Source organism: Miscanthus floridulus, chromosome 1, assembly GCF_019320115.1.
Source record: "Miscanthus floridulus cultivar M001 chromosome 1, ASM1932011v1, whole genome shotgun sequence".
Classification (NCBI taxonomy): Eukaryota; Viridiplantae; Streptophyta; class Magnoliopsida; order Poales; family Poaceae; genus Miscanthus; species Miscanthus floridulus.
The window spans coordinates 89,625,179-89,649,416 of NC_089580.1; positions in this window are offsets into that span (position 1 = coordinate 89,625,179).

Sequence of the window (24,238 nt, forward strand, 5' to 3'; positions counted from 1 at the left end):
TCGTAACTGTCCCCTTGTTCATCCCATAGCTATTTAACACCGGGTTCCCTTTAAATAATCTTTGCTCCAACTCTAGACCAATTCAAATCATAGCTACAAACTAAGCCACTACACCCATAGAGTAGCCATCACCATGAGCTCTACCAGAGATCATGCTGCCCACTTTTCCACTTTCAAACACCATGTCAAGTGTAGAACGACATCAAAGAACATCTGCACCATCAAGGATCCATCTAGCGGGAGTGTCCTTGAAGCATCATTCTTTGTGACCCTAGAATGCATGGTGACCAAGACCCTCAAAGCCAGCGGCCCCTAGCATCCGGTGTACCTCCTATATGAATGAGGCAGTGCCACAAAGATCTTGAAGGCAAATCAAGTCGTGGGCATCCCCGATGACTAGGAAGGTGTCTGTGATGTCCTCCATGGCTTGATGAGGACATTCACATAGCTATAGCAACTCAATCTCACCAATGAGCAGTGGGAGAACATCCTTCCTGAGCCCGAGGTTCCTAAACTCATGGCCCTGGCGTGTGAGGCCTCCCAGGATAGCTGCATCGCCCACACCATGCTTGAGCTTTGGGTCGACGAGCAATTGAAGTTCATCATGTCTAAGGCTCTCTTGATGCTCTGTGTGGATGTGGAGGTGGCGTCAGTGGGGTGTCAGGACTACAACACCTGCCTAGAGGATGAAACATCTAATCCTACAGCTGACCATGCTGTGGAAATGCCTAGCTACGGCCACACATTCCACGACAATTGCATCACCAAGTGGTTCTATCAGAGATCCACCTGCCCGATGTGCCGACGAGATTTGTCTATGTATCTTAACCTAGCAGTGTAGAGATTCCTCTCGCACTTCACCAAAGAGGATTATTCATTAAGCTCATTGTTTTATGTTGTATAAAATACTTATTACGCATCATACTCCTCTATATATATTTGGTCAAAATTTAGAATCTTTGAATAAATCTCTACTCTATCGTTCTAACCACCGCGATCTTGTCCACAACTCGGCTTGTTGTATTTGCTACCTTCCCAAAGCTATCCCATTCCCTTTGTAGATCTAAACCATGAGGAACGTGCGGTGGCCTTCTCGTACATGTGCTCAACACATAAAATACATGTCTTCATGCCATCAGGCTAGACACCCAAGGAAACAAAAAAATAAACAGAAACCAACTGAGAAAACTTTATCCAGTACAACATCTTCACTGTCTGAGGCATTCAAAAAAATGGCAGATAGACTTTCTTGCTTGTTCAGTAACATCAACACCAATGGCTCTTATTTTTTGCATTAGATTAAGGCTAGAATTGCTCCTCGATTCAAGGTTCTGGCAAGTTTAACAAAGTTTGACACAGAAATGCAAATAACACAACATATATTAGCAAGGGTTCCTACTACATGAGCTCAAACATACAATACATGACTTTGTGCTATCCCACAGATCAAAGCCAGTCATGGCTACTACTACTACTAGTACTACTGATACACAAGACAACGAACAGTACCCAAAGCACACAAAATCTCAATGTCATCGAATCGGTTTGGTCTTGTTGAGATAGTTGAGGTCATAAGGACTTCTGATCAAGTTGAGACAGTGAACCATCTTGAAAATGATGTAGTCTCCATTGACGTTGACACTATAGTCAAAGAGCCAATGGGCATCCGCAATAGTGCTACAAAGCACAAAGATTTCTCTTGAATCATGGTCTTCAACAACTCTGGTAATGCGTTGTTGCCCAACAACCGCACAAATAGCAGCTTCAACGATTAGGCATCACATAGCTTGGTCATGTACACGATGCTCCCAAGTCACAAGCAACCTATTTTGTTCTCCTGGCTCCACACCTAGCTGCCAAAACACATCGTTTGTTGTAGAGTACACATCCGTGGTATGGTAAGTAGTTGTCATCTATAAACATGATTTTGGTTAGAACAAATGACAATCGAGGAAAGGGGGAAGGAATGAGATTAGCAGACACAATAATAAGTTCATACAAATAGTATGGTTTGATATAAAGCACATTACCTTTATCTAGATCCTAAAACCACCAGGGAACATGATTGGGAAAATGCAAATGGGTGAGGGAAGGGGGCGGGCAAGCATATTGATGCAATGCTATTAGACGAGTGAAGGGGGCATGCTCCTTTCATATAGACCTTGCACAATTGATGGGAGTGAAGTGAATGCGGTAGGAAAGCTAGACACAAGAAGGAATCGAGAAAAGGAGCTTTTGACCACCATGACACGCTTGAGACTGGAATGCCTAGTGAGGTGTACTTTTTTGACTCCAATCCAAGCAGTCACAATAGTCAAAGGGTAGACTAGTTGCTATGACATTCAAAACTGACGACCCTTTATACTATGTGCTATGAGATCAAATATACAGCGGCCGGACTTTCTTGCATTCATAGTAAAATTCAATAGCTATGTCTCATCCGTTATGCATTAGATCTAAGGTGATACTTGTTGAGATGAACTCGCTGCATGGTTCTTGCAAGTTCAACAAATTTTATCAAAGACTACTAATATGTGTCTGGTTCTTGCAAGATCACAGCCACTCATAACTACTAGTATTATTGATACGTGTTTAGTTCAACAAACCAAGGCACAAAGCAACCCTTGCGCAGTTGCGATGAGTGAATTGAATGCATGAGGAAAGCCTATGTAGTTATTTCACTCCAAGCATTCATAGCAGTCGAGAGGCAGACTGAAGAGTGAAGACACATTGCTCTTGCTTCCATGAGCAATTTCTCTTGCTTGGTTTTGCAAAGTAGCAGTGAGCTAGAGATGGCTACATGGTTTCATAGGTCCTGATCATCTACACTCGCTCGGCTGTGGCTAAAGATGCCGCTTTAAATCCAACTACCTTACTAGTACTTCATGCATGCAGCCATAGTCAATGTAGTTGTTCTTTGTAGCACAGCCGATCTAGCAAAAATTCTAGTCACAGCTCAGTAGCAGAGTAAAATGTCTGAGATGGTCAAATTTACACGACTCAGACTATGAGGCGTGCATATGATTTACAAGAAATAGGTAAACGTCATTTCATCAATACTGTACTTATCTATATATATTTGGTCAACAGAGTTTAACCCACCTAATACAAAGTTCAACAAAAGTCCATTTACATGGATATTATTACAACAAGATAAACTAAAGAACATCACAATTGTCTCCAATGAACATTGAAAACACAAATCAGAACATCAGTTCTATGAGATACTAAACTTCATCTGACCATATTGCTACTGCTCAGTTGAGAGTAACTGCACGAACTCCACCAAAGCTTTGGGATGGAACTGAAGCAGGAGCTCTAGAGGGCCTTCCTCTCACCCCTTGTCTCTGCTATTATATAGTTCATGGGTTGTGGACCATGCCATGACTCACACGTGCGTGGCTATGCACCCACGACCCCACATATATGGCACAAGAGTTGACACGATCTGTATTTTGTTGTTTCATCAAAACTATGATCTGGCTTGTCAAGATTTCTTTAGTATCGGACTATCTTAGGCCTTGTTTGGATGGACTACGACTAGTTAGCCATGGCTAAAAAAATAGCTTACTAAGAATCAACAAATTAGTTGTGTTATTAGTCCATACCTGTTTGTATCCTCAACTAATTGTTGGGTTCTATAGATTAGAACTAGTTGTTAGCCCCTGGTAGTCGAGTTCTATGGACTACTTGGATGGCCCATGTATTTCATAGTGATACGGATTGTCTTTATTTTCTAGGGTTGGACTGTCTTAGGGTCCAGAAAATTTCAACATCTATACACCCATGTCCTCCGATAAGAAAGAACAAACACCATTAGTATAACCAGTTACCAATTGACCAAAGGACCTGAGCTACACAATGCTCAATAGAGTTTAACTGACCTAATACAAAGTTTAATAAAAGTTAACATAGACATGCATACAAATAAGACTTCATGCACGATCGTCCCTCAGACCAAGCCTAGTCATGACTTGTACTACTAATATTTCACACAAATTGAGGGTCGAGGCGAGCGTGTAGGATGTTGTCGTCCATGTTCACCTTCGCTAAGACGGTGTTGGCGTCCGACTCGAGGCTCACAAACAATTGGGACATACTCAAGTGATGGAAAGTATAGCAGGAGGAGGACCATCCAGAGTACTAGTGAGTTGGCAAATCACAAGAGTGCTAGCAAGGAGGAGGATGCTTTAATTTTTTTTCTCTTCTCTAGAAACTCAAAGCACCTTAGAATCCATGACTACTTTTTCTAGGGCAGGAAATCCATGGGGATATCATTTGAATAACCCATTTAGTTTTTTTTGGAGGGATTTCCATCCCTGGGTGTGCCTTCCCTTGCTTCCTAATTATAGGCCTTAGTTCAAATAGCTGCAGATGCAGTCACACACACCAAAAAAAATCCCAGTTGCAGCGCAATAAGCTGCAACGAGCATGTTTATTTTTTTCTATTTTTGATAATCTTTAGGTGTCAAATTCATGGATCCTTTAATTGTTTATTATTATCATCCTCTTTTAGTTTTATGTTTATTTATATTATGAAAAAACCAAAAAGGCAACAACTAAGGCCGCCCAAAATTCCGGTCTCTGCTGAGCAGACGGGGCGATCTGCCCTTCTGAAAATTTGATTTCGCACCGCGCCGAGCAGTCCTGCCAACACGCACCAAAAATTAGATGTTTCTCAATTAACAGTAGTTAACAACCATTATAAAGCATCAATAAAACATGTATAAGGGCACAATTGAGATCACCAACAAAGGTTTAGGGGTTTAAACTAAGAAATTCCATGAGTTTTGGTGAATCTGTGATTTCTATAGGGTTTATTCAGAAAACCATCAAGGTGGACCTAGATGTCAGAGTTAATCACACTTATCCATAGTGAAATAGACACTAGAAGACTCTAGAAGACTCGAGAGGACTCCATATCATGGTAGAGCCCGAGGGGCTGTCGGCCCCACCTATAGGCCGCCTGGCCCCTAGGCCCACCTGTCAGCCTCCGCATTGCAATGTTTGTTCTCCACCGCCTCCTAGGTTTCATCAACGCCATTCCTTAAGACAGTTTGATCCAAGGGCTCGCATTGGATGCTCCGGCCTATATATATCAGCCCCTGCCCCCTAAAGGCATCAAGTCTTTTGAGAAGATAGAAACCCTAATCATCCTCAGAGCTCCACCATATTCTAGGGCATAGCTAGTTAGGCTAGGTCTAGAGGGAGGCAAGCAAGCTTCGCTTGGATTCTCGATCATGTCAATAGTGTGGTTCGGTATAATCTTTGTACCCCTCTCTCTTTTGTATCTCCATTATTTTTATATGCTTGCTACAATTGTTATGGCATTATTAGTATTCATCTTATTCATGTTTTCGTTATAATGTTCATCGTCTACTTTGATTATATACCTAGTATAGTTGGATTATCATCATATTATGCATATGTTCATATATCGCTCACCCTAAGGATCCATGGTTGGGTGGTTGACATTATGTAAGTGTGGGGTTCATAAACTTGGGGTCCCTCGGGGACTGGCTTCCACACCTAGGCTTGGCCCAAGAAAACAACATGTAGTTCATAGGCCGGCCTAGGAGTCTAAAACACAACGGGCCAGAAGGGCAGTCTGGTCGCCGACCGGAAGGTCTACCCAAAAGAATAAACACCCGCTTGACAACTTCTTCAGCCCACCTCTCTGACCGGAGCACTCGCTTCGGGCACCAGCCGTCTCCGAGCGGTCTCTCCAATCGGAAGGCCTGGCCCAAAATGATGCTTCCTACTCCAACCCCACAACTCTGACCCCATGACCAGGGCTCATGGGAACCCTGCTCATCGCTCTTCTCCGACTGGCACACTCAGAGCCAACTGGAGCCATCTGACCGAGGGCACCCCATTCGGTAGGAACCAGATGACGTGAGGAGAAAGGCAAGGCAAGGCTCCAAGTCAAAACCGCTGTACCAGGGACCATACCCTGCATGATATAGTACTCTGTAGCCACCATCTCCCCCTACAGTATTGTAGGGGGCGCTAAAACTCCCATACGATAAGCCCCCCACGTGTCTCTAGACATCGATCGTGGTATGGGCACCAGGATTTTCCATACTGGGTAAACATAGCGTGGCTCCTCACATGCCACTAGGCATCAAATAGTATTTGCAGGTACTGGCATCCATCCTTCCTGAAGAAAATAGCATGACCTCCCATCCACATCTGACATTCTACGGCGATCTAGTCTTCATCAGCATGGGCAACAAGGCTTAGAAACATCCGTACTCTCTCTCACCTATAAAGCCATCCCCTTCATCTATAAAAGGGGATGCGCTCCATCCAACAAGGGGGACCGATTCAAGAAGACCAGAGTTCCTCAGATCGACATCAACACCCCACAACCACAGAACCACCAAGTTTCGACCGCAACCCTTCCGGTCGGAGCCAACCAAACCTCTTGTACACCCCACCTTTCTCCTTCTTGTTTGTAACCCCACTACAGACTTTGAGCACCTGGGCTCAGGAATAAAGTCACCGAACGACCCCGACTGGACATAGGGCACGTTGCCCGAACCAGTATAAATCCTGTGTCATTGAGTGCTAGGCCACCTCCGATCACAACGTACAGCAAAACTATAAATATTCACTAGTTGGTCACTTTCTGCACCGACAGTTGGCATCGTCCATGGGGAAGGCGCTGTATGTTCAACACCTTTTTGGTCATTGGATGGCCCATACTTCTGCCACCCCCATCATCGTGAGCTCGGGCGATACGATTCGCTTCAGCTCATTGGAGTTCCCCGCATTCTCGCCCATCAGGATGCGGGTCCCACTCATCTTCACGCCATCCTAGGCCTTCATCTTCGGAAGCCTAAACTTTGTCATTGACTGACTCGGCGTACTCCACCTCTGCGAGGAGGCTCGCGACCAGGCACCCATTGGAGGGATGTGCTCCATCGACTTCGGGACATGCGACTTCAACGGTGCAGCATCTGCACTTCATTTCGAGCAAACTCTCTGCTCAAACCCTGCTATAAGTAATCTACGTACTACTACTAGCTCTTTATTTACTATCTCTCACCAATCACCTAGAGGGAATGTACCGCCCATGCCACAAACACCATACAATTGGTTCCCCTATGGCCTCGTGTCCTCCTCGGACGCATATGCTCAGGGGCTCCAAAGGATGCTAGCACCATACCCCCTCATGTCTGAGTTTATGGAAATGATAGGTTGTGTTCCTGTCATTTCCCATGAACTCCTGGATTGTGATGGCGAGAGCGACGGTTCCAACATCGGTGACATGGCGCCCTGCCACTATCTATCCTGGGAGTGTGCTATGGCGGACGCTCTGGGACAACCACCGATGGTTGTGGAGTCCGCGCAAACTCACACCCCTCCGGACCCACGTGTGGGGGCCCTCGCGTCTGCGCAAGCACACGCTAAGGAATTACGACAACAATGGCAGAACCAGCCACCGCCTACACTAGCACCGTCAGTACAGCCCATTGCGCCCCATGCGCATGGCCCAATGGCCGATGCCCAGGGTCACGCCCGTCAGGTCCAACATGACATCATGAACGAGGGGAATAATCTCCCTCAATTCGCTCGGGCTGGCCAGAACATTATTGCTGTGGCAATGCTTCTGCACAGCGTTCCCGAGCCCATCGACCCCTAGGAGTGGGCAGTCTACCAAAACCTTTGGGTTCTAGTAGAAGCCACCGCCGTCCAACAGGCAGAAAGCTTCACGGCGTGACTCCGACCCACGTGCTCTCTCCCCACCAGGGGGACGAGGACACACCAAATGGGTCGCTCCGTTCACTCGCTGCCACAGCCGTCAGGCCTGGCTCGGGGTGCGGCGATCGTGCCATGGTCCAACCTGGCGCCTGATCCGCGCCAACCGCCAGTACACAAGCAGCCCAATCTGCATCAGGACGCCCGCAGCGTCATCGACAACCGGCGTTAGGCTAGACACGATAGTGACATCCACCGTGCGGCAGCAGGTGACATAGACCTCAGCCAAACCATCAAGGGAAGTGGTGAAACATGCCCCATGTGAGGCCACCGGCCAGATGATCGAAGCCCCAGCCCTGAGGGCCTAGGGCCACGGGCCTTTAGCCAGCGTATCCAGAGAGCACCATTCCCACAGCGTTTTTGGCCGCCCACCAACATCACCAAATACACTGGGGACACCAACCCAGGCATTTGGCTCGAAGACTTCTGGCTCGCCTATCGGGCTAGAGGAGCAGATGATAACTATTTCATCATCCAATACCTTCCCATTTGCGTGGGGGAACATGTTCGGGCATGGCTTGAATTCCTTCCGCACGACAGCATCCGCAACTGGATGGACCTCAAGAGGGTCTTCGTCAGGAATTTCCAGGGGATGTGCGTCCGCCCAGGAAACTCCTAGGACCTCAAGAGCTATCACCAGGAGCCCAACAAGTCCCTACAGGATTACATCAGTAGGTTCTCCCAACGATGCAACTCCCTCCCTGATGTCATCGACATAGACGTCATCAGCGTATTCCTCTCCCAGACGAACTATGAGTCCCTGATCCACAAGCTTGGCTGCTTGAAACCCCGTACCACCCGTGACCTGCTCGATGTCGCCACCAACCACGCCTCTAGCGAGGAGGCAGTCAGAGCAGTCTTTGGCAGAGGCTGGGACAAGCTCAAAGCCAAGCACATGGACCCAGATGAAGGCCCCTCTACGTAGAGGGGCAAGAAAAATAAAAAAGATCGACATCAATCGGACATCCCCATGTTGGTCGCCGTAGCCAATCACGTGGCCAGGCAGCCCTAGTAGGGATTGCCTGACCACTTCAACAAGCTTATGGATGACCCATGCCCCAACCATGCCTACCCTATCAAACACCTCTACAAGGAGTGCAAGCTTCTCAAACGTTTTCTCCGATAGACCGGCAGGCCAAAGGAGGGAAACAGCAAGGAGCCAACAGCCAAGAGGGGAGGCGTGGTAGGCAAGGACGGAGACGGCTTCCCCGAACTCGAAGAGTGCATCATGATCTTCGGTGGGTCCGACGCCATCTATACTAAACGCCAGCATAAGGTACATAGCCATGCAATGCTTTATTGTTTGGATATCAATGGAATTTGTACATGCTTGCTGCTTAAGTTTGTATCTCCAATTTTAGTGTCTGGGTCGAAGAAGCCATAAAGGAGGCTCTACTAGTAGGACAAAAGGCAGCGCTTCCATAAGTCCTAGGCAAAGGCTCTCTAAGCGAGTGAGGTCAACAACACCAAAACAGGCTGCTCATGGATTTTTTACTCGGAGGTTGTCCGCTAGCAAAAGGGTGGAGGTAGCAGCTGTGATAGAACCACCCAATTTATACAAGATCAAGTACGTCTGTCCCCGCTAACACATTGACACGCGCATACTTTCACTTATATAAACCTGATAGTTCGTTGAGTGTCATGAAGGACCTCAGTAAATCACCTTCACAACCAAGATCGTATGATTAAGCAAATACACATCATATGCACAGAGTTGCAGCAGAAATAATATTACAAATGGGTTCACAAATAATAGTACAAGTTTGGGTTTCAAAACCAGTTAAGTGAAAAACAACATAGCTTTCAAATGATTACATTAATATAAGTTACAAATACATTTCTAGCATAAGTGACATCCTCTGACAAAAGCATATAGATGAGAAATAAATATAGAGTCATCGAGCCCACCAGTGGTTAGCCACCACCTTTAGCAGGTCGAGAACTTCACCTGCAACATGGTGGGATAAACCCTGAGTACTTAAATGTACTTAGCTAGACTTACCCATCATAAACCAAAAATAAAATGACACCAAGTATTATGCAAGGCCTTATAAGTGGAGCTAGCTTGACAACATTTTGCATAAAAAGCCACTAATTCAGCTATACATTTGATAATTCAATCATCAAGTTAATTATAGCTATTCATCTCTAGATTAGCAACTAACCTATGCCAAACATGTGGTATATCATTTAGTAGCATAACAATAGTAACCATAGCTGGTGTAATAATTCCATGTTCGTCATAACCATCATATTCCATAATCCAGTTACTACGATGTTGGGGCTAGCCAAGTTTCTCAGTATCCAGGAGAGACGGCGATTCAAATCGATTTCAACCAGCTGGGAATTTATTCCTAATGCAAACCCAGACATACTGGGGCCAAGGTAGTCTTAGGTCACCTTTGGTACAACTCATGTCCACATTTTGCGGATTTGATCAGTGCTACACAATCAGGGATGACCAGCTGCTAGGATGTTCAGGCCTGGCCTACCCTTGGTCTCATGTCTAGCTCCCCGCACATCCTTACTACCATCTAGAGTGCGCCCTTTTTTAGAATGGGGCCCACCCTAAGTTGAGCTACTCGGCTTCGTGGTCAGAACGAGTTATCCGTCTAACTAAGTGAGAGCCATGTGTTTAGTCTCAACAAAAGTGCCAACAATAGTATGGTCCTTAATCGGCATACATGGAATCACCTAAGTCAACCTACACATACACTCTGTCTGGCCTCGAGTTACATTATCCCATGGTTCTTTTTCCACGATAGCAAATATAGCCAATTGTGCTCTAGTATCCACCAATATCTCGCAGGTGATAGGAAATCACCCGACTTCTAACGGTCTAAGCATTGCTATGCACATGTTCGATCCTAGACCTACATAAGGTTCAAGGTATATGTCTAGACAAGGAAATTATATGCATCAAGAGTTTCCAATCAACTCCTATAACCTAATGCATCAAACATAAAAGGACTCAAATTGATATTTGTAAAACATAGGAGGTTTAGAATGCTCTAGGGCTTGCCTAGGATCCAACAATAGGTTAGTGTTTGTTAGATGACACTGGCTTGGCGAGCATCTCCCATATCGGCACTTGCTTAGTCCTTCCATCTTCTGGATGAATTCACCAAACACCATCTTTGGGTTCGGCTCCAACATCACATTCTTCGTGTGGTGCATCTAGCATACTTAGATGAGATGCAACAATGCAAGTGCATGAATATTAAGAATGACAATATGAGATGCTTCACATAAAAGTATTCAAGATGAGCACAAGGTTACACCGAACATATATAAGCACTCCATGTTACTTAATTAAGCATCACACAACCTATCATGCTAGGACAGAAAGGAAGGCAGCACTAAGCATAACACAAGTTTCACAAGGTTTTAGGTATATTAACTCAACACCCCCAAAGGCATGAGCCACACTTAGCAACACACAAAGCAAATAAGGCAAAGTAAACAATTTTAGGTACAAACATAGATTCAGAACAATAGCACCACAGTCACTTGTTTTAACCATACCTAGAGTTCTAGGCATGCAAAAAGTGTGATCAACTTTCTAGAAATCTAATGAAATTATCTAAAACTTTGTTATTAACACCAACAACTGATTCAACAAATAACAAGGTCAAAATACATCATGAAGTAGAGCTTATACAACTAAGGACAAAAAACTGATAGTAACTTCAGAAATGCATATCTCAAGTTATATTCATCCAACAAGCATGATACTTAACTTTATAGAAATATTATTAAGTTATATATTACTTTCTTATTGTCATCTTAAGATGATTCTATAGCTAACAAGGTTAAACAACATCAATAAGGCATCTCTGTCTAGATTTGGACATAATCTGCCATTCCACTTTGAATAAAAATCACTTGAGTTCTAGACCACCAAAAACATTGATCCTAGACATTTTAGAATTCTTAGGAAAAGCACTACAAGTATCCTATTATCACCAATACATGATTTCATGTTTAAATAAGCCAAACAATACAATCATTCAGATCTATTCAGAGCACATGCAAAAGTTGACAGCAAACTTGTAAAATCTATAACACCTAAACCAGCTGGCCTAAAATCATGAAATTGTAGGACAAGCAATATAAGGAATTTATATACAACTTTGGTATTCAATACATTCACTGAAAGCATCATTATCACCACAAAATTAATTGCTTAACCAAAACTATACATGCAGCCAAAACAACAGAGGCATACTGCATTCATCTACCATTTAGTTGCTACAAACTAACATATTCTTGACATATATGCTACCCCAAACATTTTGGAATTGTATTTAAACAATCATAGCATGTAGGAATAGCTACTAGGAGCATCACATGATAATAAATACATGTATATGCTCACAACATTCATCCTCTACTTTAATAATGCAACATATGTATTATTTTTAGTACTATATGAGAACAACTAGTTTGGCACTGAGATTTTTATGAGTGGTATATGTTATCAAAACATGGCTACTCCACAAATTTCACATGCCTAGGTTTCATAATTTAATTACTATGAAAAAGACAAATTGCTATTGCAAGAAAACATGTAAAAGCAAGATAAATCTAAAGATCATCATTTTCTATAAACATATAGCCATATTATGGTTCCTCATGTCACAATATCACCATGCAAGGGCAAAGGAACCACCTTTCACATTTTTGCATATATAAATTATTTGTAAACCATCTAAAACCATTTATCAAGCATTAATCAAATTAAATCAATAACTCAATCATACTTAACCCAATGACCATGAAATTTTTACCACAGCACACATAGAATTAGTAGCCAACCATAAAAACTTCACCTCATTTGGAGCAACACAACTTTAGATATGAATTTATCCCTAGAAAACCCTAATTAAACTAGATAAATAAAAACAGAAAAAACCTTCTACTAACACATATTACAAAATGACTCTAATGTGTAGATCTACTAACAAGGATTCCAAAAAGTCCTTATTTGCTATTTTACAATTTTTCTACAATTTATTATGATTTTCCAAAGTTTCAGCCATAAAAGAAAAACAAACTTGCACCGAAGACCCTAAACTTCCACAAAAATAAAATCCAGCGAAACAGACCTTCTAGCCACTATTCACATGAGTCATGACTCTGTAGAAAACCCCTTCCCTTTCTTTGAATGGAGGAGGCGTGGCTACTTGCCAGCTAAGGCCAAAGGAGGCCATGCCGGCAGTTGGGGAGTGGTGGTGGAGCATCAGGGCACCGACGCGCACCCATGGGTGGCCTCGGCTCAGCCAAAGATGGCCCTAGGTGGCATTGGCGGCAAGCTGTAGGTGGTTGCGCGACCAGGAAAGTGGCGCAGAGGAGGTAGCGTGGAGCGGGGAGGTTGAGGGTGAGATCGGTTGGGATGGAGGAGGCTCAGGGAATGAGCGAAGATAGTGGATGCGGAGCTCAGCTAGCAGCCATGGTGACGTCCGCGCCCTACACGTGCGTGGCACCGAGGGTGAGGGAGAGCGAGGCAAAGGGTGAGAATGAGCGAGATGGAGATAGCAGAGGGCGTCGGCTTCCCTTTTTATCGAGCATGAGGTAAGGTGGTGAGCACGGGGGCATGGAGAGGCCCACACGGCACTCGACTCCTTCCTATGATCGGCTACGATAAATTTCTAGCTCCAATCAGTTAGATTCAAAAGTCCACAAAAATACATCTGAAACTCCAAACTTCACCCTTCGTAACTCCTAATCTGTTTAGTTTTGGCACAAGCTATAGTAACCAAAGTTGTAGAGCTACATGAGTACTCCAACTTTGATTAAAGGAGTTTGGTCCAAATCAAAATAGTTTGCGAGATATAAATTCCCAAAGAGGGCTACTTGAAAACTGAAAACGGAATTCAGATATTCAGTCCAAGTTCCCCGAATTCAGCAAAACTAGCAGTTTTGGGAATTGATTTTGAAGGTCCAAATGTGCCCCAAACATGATGAGACTTGTTTCGTTGTTTCCTTCACAAAGTGTACTTCAACTCATATTAAGGAATCCAATTGAGTTACCATATGAATTTGGAAGATAAAAATGTCACAACATGTCAACTTCCAACTATTAATCAGGGACAGAAATATTTTAGAGGGGCCAAAACAGCACTGCATCCAAACTTGAGGCCACTGTTTAAGCCACTTAGGAGTTGAAATAGGGCTTGGTCCAAAAATAAAGTTTGTTGTATTCTGATCAGACTTCAACTTTTATTTAAGGTCCAACTCCATACAAGCACTCCAAATAGTTGGTCAACATAGGTCAAAACCATACCATGAAAAAGACAATTTTAGCCATTTATTGACATTTGCTCAACACAAACCCTTCATGATTTTTATTCATGAGTTTAATTAGAGTAGTTTGAGCAAGATTGCAAGATTTGGTCGACAACCCATGTTTCCATTTGCTAAATGAAGCAAATTAAGCAAAAATGTAACTTATCATTTCATGTGACTTTTTGGCTCCAAACTTCATGAAACTTTTCCAATAGTCATTGCGGATGGAAATGGATGTGAGCCACAAGAAAAGGGCACTTTTAACATTACTCAAGCATACCTCTAAAAAGGGTCAACATAGAAGTAAAGGTGTGTTGTCCAAATTTAAGTTGGGACTCATTCTTAAAGAGTCGATCCCAACACCTTTGTCACCACTTATAAGTTTGAACTAGAGCCCTTGATTACAAGTGAACTTGTCATGTTGGAGCTCAAACCCATAGCTTAATTGGTGACAAACACCTAGGGTGTTACAGCCCTCCCCCTTATGAGAATCTTGCCCTGAGATTCAGTGCGAAAGACTTTCAAGGGAAGAGAAGCATGTCATCTATTTTCCAACATCAAGAATAGCTTTAGGCTACTTAGCTTTGAGCATTAGAGATGCTAATTTGGTCAAGACACTTTTTGATACTTACTCTTCGTAGTAAGTTTTGTCTAAAGAATTTCCTTCATTGACTTCCATGAAGCATTGTTACTTTGGGAGGAATCCATGACAACACAGTACTTCATTCTCGAGATATGAAGAGTACTATGGAGCATAAACTAACTACCCATAATATCTATTTCCCTAGTGAACATAGCATGGACCATGTGAACTTTGCACTAGACTACAAGCTTCTAAAAGCTACTCATTACAATGGTTCCATGTTCATTCACAAAGTTTGAAAAGCAGTCTTCTACCAATGTAGCTTGAGTACAACCTTTCATAAGGGATGTTATCATAGATGGGGTCAGCATCCTCTAAGGTTGTGAGAAACCAAGTAACCAATAGACAATATCTATGCCAGTCATAACTGTTCAATCACTCAGATGCAAACTGATGGAAAACTACATAATGTTCCATATGTGCAGTTCTCTTTCTATAATGATAACACTATATTATCTGAGTCCATTGAGTGAACGGTGAATGTGATAGCTGACTCTATTGACTCAGTATTTTCGATGATCATTATTTGAGGGAATCCTCGTATCCAAGCGACAACAGTTATCTGGGTTGAATCTGATGCAACCTCTTGGGTAAAAACACATGGAAGGTACCAAAGGACAAGTCTGCCTTAGAAATTTTTGCTGAAGAAGGATGATAGCGAGATCTGGAGGACAACAAAGGTGGCAAGTATTCACTAATTGGAGAAACAGTACACCACCAAGCAGGTTGAGCATAATTTGCCTTCATGGTGCAGTAGCATAGTAAGTTGGGTTGACTTGCACTGTCGCAAAATTAGCCTGGTTGGACTACTTTTGACATTGAGGCTTCCTTTCTAATGCAAATTAACAACTCAAAATCATAATCTAAAATGTATTGTTTGACACTTTTCAAATTGTTTTTGACTTATAATGGCACAAATTGACTTGTAGAACACCTTGACTGCTCAACATTGTTAATATGACAGGGCAAAAGCAAGGCACAAAGGGGTGCAAGGAGTCTTCTCTAGGGCATCTAAAGGATTACCTAACAGCAAAACATTGACCATGTTGCAAACCTTGGCATCAATTACAAACACAACCTTTTAATACGAGGGATGATAGCAGTAAACAGAGAAATCACATTTTGTGCACCTTGGTTTTAAGTTCGTATCTCACAAACTATGGCTCCATTGTGCACAAACTTTGGTATACATTTGGATTCAAGAGTCCTCTAACTACTGACCAAAATTCAACTCAAACAGACACTGTTTGCCTATCCAAATAAATCATCTACCAAAACTGCTCTGTCCTGAAATTGCTGTGACCCAAACTGTCAAAACATCTCTCAAATCTGATGCTTTACTCATCCAATACTTAAACCAACTTAAGACATCAAGGTATCCTAAGCAAGGAATGAGCTCATCAAGTTTTGTGACAATCCAACCATGTTTGATCCTCTAATCACCGGCTTAAAGATAACCGGTTGAGTGCCATGAAACCTAGATAGATTTCCCGCTCTTCTTTTCCTTTGCTTCACACATTGGGGAGTGTGTTCTACACTCTTTAACTTTTCTTATAGAAGCAGCAGTAGCTTTCTCACTAAGGAGAGAGACTAGGGTTTGTCCTTACATGCCTCACATGGAGACACAAGCATTGAGTTAGACACCAACTCGATGATGCACAAGCATTGGACTAGTGGGCTGTTTTTGTAGGGCACAATACATACTTTACATGGAGTGATAGTCCTACAAGATAAGGGACTATTTCTAACTACCCTTCTATGCCTTATCCAATAGAGTCCTGAACAAATTCTTTGATAGCACCATATACATAATCATGCTAACTGAAACTAGGGACATGCTTTCTCTAGCTCTTTACTTAACTGAGACAACATTTTACATTATCTATGTGATTGTCCAAGATGGATTTGACTTGACAACATAGGGCCTGGAGAAGAAAGCATTACTTGCATTGCTGACCGGCTTGCTGTTTCGTCGCTTAACATTGTTCTGTGAGACATAGCCTTTGGAGCTAACAAAGAGTTATCACCTAGCTGTAGCTTAACTTTCCTTTTGGTAATTAATTAGTGGTCCCTCCACACTTAAAAAGCTCTAAAACTTCTTTGTTGATAGCCAAAAATTATGGTCGATATATGGACAAATGGTTGCCATCGAAGTCAGCAAACAAGGGTCACACCAAGGAGGGTGGATTTTGACCGTATGATCATCATGCACCTAAAGATCAAGAACTTGAATAGGAAGCTCATGAGCACCAGGTGACCTATTACATGAGATAATATCCTAGTCCATTTATCATTTGATTGATAACTTGTCCAAATTTAAGTGTTGTGTACCTTTCTGATCCAATGGGGATGACACAAGTTGCTCACTAGATGACCGATGTCATTATAGGGACAGTCAAGTAGAGTCACTTGTCTACCACCTCTTGTAGTCTACTATTGTTTATGTCGGTGATCTATTCTATAAAGGTTATCCTCTGGATGACTTTAGAAGAAAGTCCAACTGCATCTGGTCTGAGATATGGATCTTCTAATTGGATATAGAGAGATAACTAAGGAAAAATCCCACAAGAAATAACACATTGATGTGGTTTCATAATGGATCAAGACTAGAAACCTCGATACCAGCACATGCCGAGCAGGACAACCTTGTGTCGCATGCCACAAGAGGCTCCTAGTTTCATCACAACACCGTTAGTTGCTAATCATAACACCATTACCGAGTGCACAACCAAAGTGAAATTTCAAGTGGCAGAGATTAGGTTATATGAACCAGCACTATGCAAAGGAGGGATAGAAAAGGTAGTCACAAGAATAGGAGTCAACAAGGGTTGGTCCAAGGTAAAGACATGGCACATGAGAAACATAAATTAACTAATGAAGACAACTGAGCGTGAGACTCTGACATAAATTTTCTGTGCATGCCTTGTTTTTACCAAGGAGATTACCAGATAAAAGAGTAATATGAGATGCGGTCTTGTTGGGCAGCAATATGAGATCAAGACTGATAAACATTCGAAGACTTGAGATATTTGGAGATAAAACAAGCGAGATTCGAGGGACAGAGCCGATACACTACTCAAGGATTCAGTTAATAAAGCAAGACTTGATTTGCAAGGAAAAGACTCCAAGGTTTAGGCAGTGAGAGGTTAGCATTGCACTGGATCGCCTTTAGGATAAGGGCAGAGATGTCCGACAAGGATTTTGGGGCAGGGCCTTCACACATAGGAGCGAGACCTCCATGACCTATTAAGCATTTATGGGAACCAAGCTTGGGCTCATGAGTCAAGCAAGGCATGGATACACAAACATTCAAGGGCTAATAATCACACATACAGGCTCAAGCTCCTAAGCAAAGGGAATCTACTAGGAGTCAACCATGAGATTAACGTAACTTGAGTGTGGTTCCAGGATTAGGCCCTTCAACACTTGTATGCTCACCGTGGACAAAAGAGGTAACAATTATCATACTACCTAGGTAACAAAGCATCCACACATACATCATGGTCTTAAGAAAGCATTTGAGAAACTCAATCAAATTAGATTAAGCAACTAATACCAAGCACAAAGCTCGCACATAACAAGCAGTCACCTATAGCAACACCACTACACATAAACATGCAAACATGGTGGTAAGGCATTGTTATCTTTTATTTCCTTTTTACTGAGTTGGTGGATATCTCTTCAAAACAAATTTTACTTACATTTAGCAATTTAGTTTTTGGTCATGCACAACATGACCATATGGTTACAACAAGTTATCCATTAATAGAACAAGGGTGAGAGGAGCATGTTTATGCTCGTCCTATTCGTCCTCACGAAATTGCTAGCCTAAGGTGGCAATCACGTTCTATGTCGGTGGCATAACACATACTCTCTCGATATATAGCTAGTCATTAGCTACATTCAATCTACGCATTCATAGTTAGCGTACCTACAGAAGGATTTCATTTCAGCCCAACCCCACAATTATATATATGCGGAAATGAAAATCTGGTCTCTAAGTTGCAAGCTAAATACTTCCATATATATATATACCCAACATATAAATACTTTCGTATATATATGAGATATATATACTTAAGTATCAAAACTACCTCTCCTCTTTGACCGCACACTCACATTTTGCGGTCATGCCACTCACCAACTTACCTAGGCATAGAGGTATATTGATCCATACATTACCATTCAAGCGAATGGCATCTATGCAATAGCACGCCATATGGACGATGAAATAAAAATTGGAAGAATGTGAACCCCCATAGTTAGTGTTAGTTTACTTATTGCCACCTAAAGGTCCTTAATTGGGCTTAATTGGAGGTTGTCGCTAGCATAGTTTAGCAAATTAGTTTTGACAATTTGCCTATAGCTAAAGTTTTAGTCAAATTAGGCTTTTTAAAACCAAAACTTTGTTTTTAAAACTATGTACATGATAGTATTTATGCTTAATCTTGCTCTGATACCAGCTATGATAGAACCGCCCAATTTAGACAAGATCAAGTATGGTTGTCCTAGCTAACACATTGACACGTGCATACTTTCACTTATATAAACCCGACTGTCAGCGCGAAAAGTGACCAACATGTAAATATTTGTACTTTTATCATACGTTGTGATCAGATGTGGCCTAGCACTCAATAACATAGGGTTTATATTGGTTCAGGCAACATGCCCTACGTCTAGTTTGAGTCAGTCGATGACTTTATTCCCGAGCCTAGGTGCTCGAAGTTTGCTATGGGAGAGGTCTAGTCGGACTCTGGGCTGAAGGGTCAAGAGTGATAGGAGCTCCAACATGTGCTAAGTGTTTGAACATATGCTCTATCTAGCGTTAGAGTTCTAGAGCCAAGCAGAGAGAATCAGAATCAACTGTCTAAATCGTCCTCCTTTTGGAGAGAGCGCATCCCCTTTTATAGATGAATGGGACGGCTTTACAAGAGATAGAGTGTGAGAGAAAGAGAGTATCTGTGCTTGAAAGCTCTAGTTTGGTTTTGGTGAATTGATGAAACCCTAAGTGCTAACCTAGTTTACCAAAGTGTTCATGAGATAGGTAGCACATTCCAAGTGGTGAAGCAAATGAAGATCATGACACGATGATGGTGATGCCATGGTGATGATCAAGAGCTTGGACTTGAAAAGAAGAAAGAGGAAAATAAAAGGCTCAAGACAAAGGTATAAGTGGTAGAAGCCATTTTGTTTTGGTGATCAAGACACTTAGTGAGTGTGATCACATTTAGATTCGATATCTGTACTATTAAGAGGGGCGAAACTTGTATCGAAATGCAGTTATCAAAGTGCCACTAGATGCTCTAACTCATTGCATATGCATTTAGGATCTAGTGGAGTGCCAACACCCTTGAAAACATTTGTGAAAATATGCTAACACATGTGCACAAGGTGATACACTTGGTGGTTGGCACATTTGAGCAAGGGTAAGAAACTTCAACGGCGGAGTGTCCGCCCGTAGAGTGTGGACAGTGCGACGGCGCCACCGGTGCCCTGTACAAAAAAGATAGGATTTCATAGAGTGCACCAGACACTGACCTCAACTAGACCAGTGCATCCGGTTAGTGGAAGTAGTGAAGACACTGGTGTTGGTCTTTGTTCGAACACTGGCGGGGTGCGTTCGGTCTTGCTGATGTGGCAGCGCACAAAGGAGACAATGAGTGACCAGACGCTAGGTGAGTTTAGCCGGGTGTGACCGGACACATCCAATTGTGAGTGGAACCTTACTAGAAATGACCGAACGCTGGGGTCCTACGTCCGATCACTTTGAGCAGCGCGTCCAATCGCTACTTAAATGTACCGATGACCGTTGAGATCGAGCGATCAGCATTTAAAGCCGACGACATGTGGTAAACATCGAACGACCGGATGCTGGGTCCCTGCATCCGATGGATATGACTAGAGCATCCGATCACCCCGAGCAGTGCCCAGTGAAGGGGTACAATGGCTCTATTTTATGGGGGCTTCTATTTAAACCCCATGGCCGGCTCTAGCTCACTCTGTTGGCCATTTGCATTGACATAGCAACCTTGTGAGCTTAGCTAAAGCCCTCCCACTCATCTACATCGTAGATTCAACATCTTTGTGAGATTGGGAGTGAATCCAAGTGCATTGTTTGAGTGTTTACATCTAGAGGCACTTGGTGTTCGTGTTTCGCTGTGGCATTCACTTGTTACTCTTGGTGGTTGCCACCACCTAGATGGCTTGGAGCAGCGACGATCATCGAGTGGAGGTTGGTGATTGTCTTTGGCTCCGATCATGGTGATTGTGAGGGGGTCTTGACCTTTCCTCGGTGGAGAGCCAAAAGGTACTCTAGTGAATTGCTCATGGCTTGTGTGATCCTCATCTTGTGTTGGTTGTGCGGCACCCTATTGAGGGTTTGGCGTGTGATGCCAATTAGCGTGTGAACCTCCAAGTGAGTAAATCACCACAACAAGGACTTGTTTGCCACCAAGCAAGTGAACCTCAGTAAAAAATCATTGTGTCATTATTTGATTCTGAGGTGATTCGAATTCATTGGTATTCATCCTTGTGATTGATTGGTTCATTCCTCAAATCGGCGGTATATCCATCTTGCTCTATCTCTTTACATTACCGCAAACTAGTTGTCAAGCTCTTTAGTGTAGCTAGTCGTGAGAGCTTGTTAGTTTGGTTAGTGTGGCTCTTTAGTTAGCTTTTGAGAGCATACTAACTTAGTGTAGCAATATAGCCATTGTGTGGATAGAGACTATACAAAATAGAATGGGGTTTGTGGCTTGCAACCCCAAATATAGTGCTAGTGCAAAATTTGCTTCACCATCTTATTGACTAATCATTTGTCTTAGTGTTGTTGTAGAAATTTTTAATAGGCTATTCACCCCCCTCTAGCCATTAGGACCTTTCAAGTGGTATCAGAGCTGAGGTCACCGTGATTTGAGGCTTAACAACATTTGGTGTAAAAAATGGCTCAAATCAACAACACCAAAAAGCCACCCCAATTTGATGGCTCAAACTATCCCTATTCGAAGGCTAAGATGACAACTTATATCAAGTCAATCAATAGGAAGGTTTGAAAGGTGGTAGAGACCAAGATTGAGATTGATGATGAAGAGGCTCCCACCGTCGCCAAAGAAATGCTACTCCAAAATAATGGCATTGCTCTTAGTGCCATCCATGATGCTTTGGATGAGAGAACATTTGAGCAAATCAAGAACATTGAGAGAGCTCATGAGGCATGGAAGAAGTTGGAGAAATCATTTGAGGGCACTCAAGCCATGAAAGGTGCAAAGGCATATATTCTCAAAGAAAAGTTTGCAAGCTTTAAGATGAAGGAAGATGAAAGTGTGCCGGAGATGTTTCATAGGCTTCAAGTGCTTGTCAATGATCTCAAAGCACTTGGAGAAGAGGTGAAGGACAAGGACTTCTCCCACAAGTTCTTGAGATGTTTACCTTCAAGATTTGGCACATTGGTCACTATTCTAGTGAGGAGTGGTTTGGACACCATGACACCAAACCAAGTGTTGGGAGATATAATGACCGATGATACATATAGAGATGATGATGAGAAGGAAGAAAAGAAGGAGAAGAAAGATGAGAAGAAGGATGAGAAGAAGAAGAGCATGGCATTCAAGGCCACATCATCCAAGGGCAAGGCAAAGCAAGATACATCAAGTGAAGATGATGGCTCATGGGATGATGTTGATGATAAGATGGCTCTTTTTGTCAAAAGACTTGGCAAGTTTATAATGAAGAAAGGCTACCATGCTAGAAGGAAGAAATCTTCATTCAAGAACAAGGAAGAGTCAAGAAGGTGCTTCAATTGTGGAAGCAAAGATCATCTTGTTGCTCAATGTCCACACAATAGTGACAAAGATGATGATAAGAAGAACAAGAAGAAGGACAAGAAGGAAAATTAAGAGAAGAAGGACAAAATGACCTTCAAGAAGAAGAAGGGTGGTTCATATGTGGTCACTTGGGATAGTGATGCATCCTCAAGTGATGATGACAAGATCACCAAGAAGAAGGCACTTGCAAGCATTGCTATAAATGAGAAGCCTTCTGTCTTCGACACTCCATCATGCTTCATGGCTAAGGCCACTAAGGTACAAACTTATGATGATGGAAGTGATGAGGAACATGACAATGAAAATGATAGTGATAGTGATGATGATGAACCCACTAAAGATTAATTGTTTGACATGCTAGAAGATGCTAAAGAACACTTTGACATTAAGAGAAGGGAATGTAGGAGCTTGAATAAGGAAGTAAAAGCCCTTAAGCAAGCCCTTGATGATCTCAAAGCAACTCACGAGAGGCTAGAGGAAGCCCATGATAAGCTTGGCAAGGCTCACAAGAAGCTTGAAAAAGCTCATTCCTCTTTGCTTGTTGAGCAAAATAAAAATAAGCATGTTGAGACTTGTGATGTAGGCTTAAATTGTGATATAATTGATGAATCATTATCTATGCCTATCTTTGTTGCTCCCACTAACCCTTCTTGTAGTACTTCTACTTCCACCTCTCTAGTAGTGATGGTTTCACTTGTGATGCCTCACTAATGGTTGAGAATGAGAACCTCAAGAAGGAGGTCAATAAGCTCACACATGCCTTGGCTAAGGCCTATGATAGTGAGGACTACTTGCTTATGTGCTTGGGTAGCCAAAGAGCTTCTCTCTACAAAGAGGGATTGGGCTATACCCTCAAGAAAGGCAAGGCGGCCTTTGCTCCTCACAAGACTAGTTTTGTGAAGGACAATGGTCGGTTTTGCACTAGTTGCAAGCAAGTTGGTCATGTAGAGAAAAAGTGCATGAATAAATAGTCACAAGCTAATGTATCCTCCATTAAGCTTGATTATTTCTATGTGCTTACCAAAGGTTCAAATGGTGTAAAGGCTAAGTTCACTGGTAAACCATGGATGAGCTCAAAGAAGAAAGCCATTTGGGTACCAAAGAGCTTAGTGACTAACCTTCAAGGACCCAAACAAGTTTGGGTACCTAAAAAGAATTAATCTTCTTTTGTAGGTCAATTACAAAGCCAAAGGAAGGCATTGGGTTCTTGATAGTGGGTGCACTCAACACATGACCGGTGATGCAAGAATGTTCAACTCAATCAACACCAATGGCAATGATGGTTATGATAGTATTACATTTGGTGATAATGGCAAAGGCAAGGTCAAAGGGCTTGGTAAGATTGCAATATCCAATGACATGAGCATATCCAATGTGTTGCTAGTAGAGAGCCTGAACTTCAATTTGCTATCCGTGGGTCAATGTGTGATCTTGGATTCAAATGCATATTTGGGGTAGATGATGTAGAGATCATAAGTGTAGATGACTCTAACTTAATCTTCAAAGGCTTTAGATATGAGAATCTATACTTGATTTCAATGGTAGTGAAGCTAAATTATCTACATGTTTGTTCACTAAGTCTAGCATGGGTTGGTTATGGCATAGAAGGCTTGGCCATGTTGGAATGAAACAATTGAATAGATTGATTAAGCATGACTTGGTTAGAGGCTTGAAATATGTTGTGTTTGAGAAGGATAAGCTTTGTAGCTCTTATCAAGCC